At 37.4% G+C, this 6,000-nt stretch overlaps 1 long non-coding RNA gene across 1 annotated transcript; it reads left to right on the forward strand.

Annotated features, from left to right (window-relative positions):
- Nucleotides 1-3,936: 3,936 nt before the first annotated feature.
- Nucleotides 3,937-5,673, forward strand: LOC115928138. Its single transcript, XR_004065911.1, has 3 exons — nt 3,937-4,066; nt 4,994-5,136; nt 5,633-5,673. It is a non-coding gene; the product is annotated as an uncharacterized LOC115928138 (long non-coding RNA).
- Nucleotides 5,674-6,000: the final 327 nt, after the last annotated feature.

The raw sequence follows: 6,000 nt of genomic DNA on the forward strand, positions 1-6,000 counted from the left end.
TATCTTGACCTGTGTACTTCTAAATTATTTTGGCGTATTCTCATGCAGAAGGAGTGAAATTATCTGTACTTTTACGACGGATTTGTTTGACGATGGAAATGAAACAACGTGCTGCAACAAACGGCATAGACCAAGACCAGGAGCACGGTAGTCGTATCCCCAAGGTAAGGCCCGTTATTTCCACCCTCCTCTTCCTCCTTCTCCCCTTCTCCTCCTCTTCCTCACTTCCTTCCCCTCCTGCTCCTTCTCTCTTCCTTTCCTTCCTTCTCCCCTTTCTTCTGAACTCCTTGCCCTCCTCCTGCTCCTTCCCCTCCTGCTCCTCTCCTCCTTTATAACTCATCCACCTCCTGCTCTTCTCCTCTTCTTTCTTCTCCCATTCCTCCTCCTCTTCCTCAAACTGCATTTTCTACTTTCACTACTTCTACTACTACTACTAGTACTACTAGTACTGATGACGATGATAATGATGCTGCTGCTGTTGTTGTCGTTGTTGTTGTCTGACATACTCTACCTACTCCTACTACTATAACAAGAAATACAAAATACTACAACTAACTACTGCTACTACTACTACTACTACTACTACTACTACTACTACTACTACTACTACTACAACTACTAAAAATAAATATGTATATGTTCCCAATTACTTGGTATTGATATATTGATCAAACATGCAACGGAGGAGCATGGGTCCAATCATGAAATGCAAGGCAAGGCGATCGGGTGTGGGGAAGGTGCAGAAAAGGGCATATCATCGTTGGTGTACTCATTTTCTGTGTTTGTGTTTGTGTTTTCCGTCGCTGGTTGGTGGTAGAAGGAAGGGGCTTGTGTCTCCGTGCCTCCAAATTATGCACTCCTGTTTATAATTAACGTTTCCTCTTTCTGTGTGACCAAAAAATAGGCAGCAAAAGCGGGGAACGTGGAGGAGTTGCGACGCGCTTTGGATGCGGAACCTGATAATGTTAACACATCAAATGCCAATGGACAGTCACCACTCTTCTTAGCTGTGAAGGAGGGTAATCTACCATGTGTGAAACTTCTCGTTTCGAAAGATGCTGGTGAGTTTCGAGGATATAAGCCGATGACATATATAGAGACATGAATTATTTTGTTTTACAAACACCTGGGGGTGTTTCACAAAGATCCTAAGTTGAACTTAACTCTAAGTTGGACTTAACAATTATGGAAAGCCGTTAGCATCGTTGAAAATATTTTGTAAAAATTATTTTACAAGGCATAAAATGTTGATTCAAATCAATCATATTTTTCATCATTATGAAAGATTTCATGTTCTTGATGTGGAATTCATAAAAAGTCTAAAATACTTGAATTTCTGCTTTTGAATATATTTCATTTTAAGACTCCAATGGCTGTCCATAATTTTTAAGTCCAACTTAGAGTTAAGTTCTACTTAGGATCTTTGTGAAACACCCCCAGGCCTAGTTAAATATACTTCCTGTTTGGCACGCAATTATGATATCCATAAACTTCTCCATAAGCATAAGCAGACTCATTGTAATCAAATACAGTCATGCTTCGTTTTTCCATGATGGTGTTGCTAAAATCATTTTATGTGCCCTCTTTCACCTTTGATTGTTCTTACTCACTATGTGCGTTCAGCGTGCAGGATGGAAACCGCAGATCCATGATTTCGAAATAGAGAGAGAGAGAGAGAGAAAGAGAGAGAAAGAGAGAGAAAGAGAGAGAGAGGGAGAGAAAAAGAGGGAGGGAGAGAAAGAGAAAGAGAAAGAGAGAAAAAGAGAGTGAGAGAAAGCGAAAGAGAAAAAGAAAGAGAGAAAGAGAGAGAGAGAGAGAGAGAAAGAGACAGGAAGATAGCAAGATATATAGATAAAGAGAGAGAGAGAGAGAGAGAGAGAGAGAGAGAGAGAGAGAGGGGAAGGGGTAGCCAGGGCAAATCTATATAATTGAAATGTGGACCTTTTATTTTTATTTGATGGGCACTACATGCCTCATATTATTTTGGTGTGTTCTTGCCCAACGGGGCTACATGATCCACATGGTGTGTAGCCAGCCAAACTATAATTATAATAAGCTTTAATCATATTATGTATATCATATGCTCCTAGAAAATAGAGGGGTTGTGTGCTTCTTATGCAAACAATATAAGAATGACAGTCGATTTGGAGCGTTATAAAAATCTAATCAGGCAGAGCTGAGGATTGAAACGGGTTATAACAAAATATTGCAAAACATATTACAAAATTATTTACTTTACTTGTATCAAAGAGAACTGTTGCTGAGCTAGCGCCATGAGCGTCCCTGGACGGTGTGTGCGCTCTATAAGTTTACACTATTATTATTATTATTATTATACAACTGTACACAATTTCATTAACAGAGACAAAGGTCGATCGAAAGAAAGAGAGTGAGTGTGCGTGTGTGTGTATGAGAGAGAGAGAGAGAGAGAGAGAGAGAGAGAGAGACAAAGCAAGTGTGTCTGTCTCGTTATAAATTCATATAGGATTTTATTTTTGTAACTTGATTTGATTTGATTTGATTATGAAAAAACAAATACAACCGATGAAAAGATCATCAGATTTGATAAATCAATACTTCATTGAGACTGTGATACAGCGATAATCATGCCAGGGATGCGATGGATGCAATCAAAACGAAGAACAATAACAAAAACGTACGACCCACCATCATATGTTACAAGTGTACCTCCCCAATTGAATGTAAGAGGTTGTTTTTTTTACCCATGTATGAATAACACGATCGCAAGTTCGCAACTGTTTTCGAAAATTCAACTTAAGTGCAATTTCAATACCATAATTGTACATCCCATAGAGACCATGTTCGAATTACCTCATTGCCATGTTCGCACATTTCAATAGGTGACGCGCAAGGGTGATTTTTTCAAAAAGTAGTTGCGATCTTTTTGAATGTAGTTTACTTTTTTGAATCACTTATGTCATGCCTCACCCTTAAACAAAATATATTGATTGCCCTGTAATCATAATATTTTGGTGCAATGTTTGAATTTTTTAACAGACGTGAATATGAAGGAACGGTCGACCCCAATCGTGACGAGGGAGTTAGATGAATCGTGGGCTGTGGCAGACTATGATGTAGGTAGTACACTGTTAGTGATGGTGGGATAATTATTTTACCCAAATTTATGGAATGATTTTGACAACGATTTATTTCTACTAGATCTAGATAATAGTATACATTCTCAGATTTTATTGAGTAATAATTTGTGAGTGTTTGCTTTGCGTGACTGTTAAAGCATGTGTATGCTACTATGCTAATCAACTAGGGGACCTGCGTCCTTAAGTCATAACTAACAGTAATGAGGATTAATGCCTCATAAAAGGGCACAATATAGCACATCGACACGGTTTTGATCATGGGGGCTCACAGTAACGAGGCCATTGCTTAGCCACTGAACCATGACTGTATGCAGCGGGGGCTAGGGTACGTTGCCGCCCCCACAAATACAAATAACAAAGAAAATACAATAAATTATCAATAATTAATTGCATTTTGCCCCGACCCCTAACATAAACAATCCTCTATACGGGCATGCCTTAAATCATAATGCATGGCCCTACAGAGGATTTTTTTTACGCAATACGCAAGCAGTGAAAAATCATTAGTAAAATGGCAACGTTAATAACAACAACATTGTTTTTTCATCATAACGGTCACCATTACCATAACCACCACCACCCATCGTCATTATCATCATCATCTTCATCATCATTATACCAAAGCAACACCATCATTATAATATATGCCACCATGCTGCGTTGTCATCATCATCAGCATCATCAATTTTATTTATCAATAGTGTAAAAAAAAAGAAGAAAGCAACTCAAACAAATCAATCAATCAAACAAAACAAAACACATCATAACAACGGTAACTGATGCATCCTCGTGTTCATTGTATCCCTGCAGTCGCCGTTTCTTCTCGCCTGTCGGCTCGCTCACCAGTCCATAGTCGAGTTCCTATTCTACAATGGTGCAGACCTGTGTCAGACCAGTGCTGAGGAAGACTTGAATTGCCTGTCTTTAGCCATCATGTATAATCGCGAGTAAGTCGATTAATATAAATCAAATCATTTCTAATATGATAAAATAGAATCCACTATTGGATCATCACCAAAATACAAATACTCACGTTACTATAAAAAAAAAAAAAATACAATTATGGCCAATAACGTAGCATAAGTCCAGACATTTAAGGGGGCACAGGCATCATGGGGGAGGAGGGGGGGGGGGGGGTCAATTGATGTAATGCAATATAGCAAGGTCATTGATTAGGAGGAGGATGTGAGATGAGGTTGTTATGTCTTTTTGTTGTCTTTTTTCACGTTTTATCCCCTCTATCTTTTCTCTTTCTTACTTGTTCCCACCATGAAAGGGAATAGGGGTGGGGGTGGGGGCAGGTGATTCCGTGCCCACGTCGCCACGCCACTGTCAATTACGTTGTAAAACAATTGAAAAACACGCTTGGTTTTTACAAGGTTCCTCGACACCCCCGAATTGTAATAATTCCGAAAACGATCGAATCGTATGATTTAAAACTGTACGCGGCATACACAATTTTGCTACCAAGTTACTAGTTGATAAACCAATGGTCATTATACCAGCTTTGCAAATAATTTTGATAAAGCTTTTTAGTTCTAGAGGATTCATTTTGAATTTTGAAACACATCAATTAAAACACAATTTGAGAATTAAAACAGAAAATGAATTATATAAAATCAAGCTTATTGGATTTCAATTTTTTTTGTTAATATTAAAAAAACTTAAAAAAACTAAATGTATTTATAATTCTTCGACTCAATATCGTGGCTATCATGATACCGTGACAAGCCATTAATTAAAATAAATGGATCATAATCAAAGCATCATTAAGATAGTTATTATATTAATAAATTAAAATAATATCTATTCCTCATTATTCAATGACGCCATCTAATTTATTATCATTCATTTTTTCCATCCTTTTTTTAAAGGGAAACTGCCAGATTCCTTGTGACCCATACGAAATACGAGGACCTCTTGTTTTTGATGAAGACAGTATCACGTGACATGACTTCGAGATGTAATTCCCAAAGAATCTCGACGCCAATGAGACAGTTGATACAGTACATGCCTGGTAGGTGAAATGATCATTGTCGCATAACGTCAACAAGAAATTAACAAATATTAAAGGAGAGTAGAGTGGCCTGTGTTGAATATACGAAACATTTTGAGCCAATGTCTCAACAGGAAGAAATAACATTGAATATTATTTGTAATTGGCTTGTATGTCGGTTACTCAGGGGGGGGGGGGTATTATTTGTTCGATTTATGCATTTATGTTTCAGACTACAAGTTTCAAATGTTGTGTTTATTCATTTGACTTTTTCCAACAATAATATCAGTAACAACAGTATCAGTAGCACATATAGGTATATACACACTATTATAAAATGGAGCATGCTGAGCACATAACAACAGCACATAATGTATATTAGTACATGTATGTTACACAATGCAACACTATTTTGAAGAAAGACAAACGAGGAGGCCTTATAGGGACATTTCAAACATGATGTTACCGTTTCTTTATTTCCACACCAATCTAAAAACGTCCCTTTGAATACTAACAGATGTAGCAGAGATTGTAATGGACAGATGTATCACGCTGAATGAAAATGATGATGAAGTCACGTGTTATCTTGAACTTCTAGACGACTCCTACTCCCCTTGGGCTCGGCAAAACAAAGGTATATGTTACGTAAAAAAGATCGCAAATACTTTCGAAACACAACCTTTAGGCAATTGAATCAATATAATTGTCCTTCACCTATTGAATAATAACATTTCAGTGACATAATACGTAAATCCGAAATGGATTTCTATGGCGATATACTATAGGCTAGTTCTGAAATTGCACTTTATTCACAGTAAAAAAAGTTTTACTAGTTTACCTGAAGTATAGAAAGAAGTGATTAAAGCTTGAATAGTGCAAGTTCCT

This window comes from Strongylocentrotus purpuratus, unplaced genomic scaffold, assembly GCF_000002235.5.
Source record: "Strongylocentrotus purpuratus isolate Spur 01 unplaced genomic scaffold, Spur_5.0 spur5_scaffold_21, whole genome shotgun sequence".
Lineage (NCBI taxonomy): Eukaryota > Metazoa > Echinodermata > Echinoidea > Camarodonta > Strongylocentrotidae > Strongylocentrotus > Strongylocentrotus purpuratus.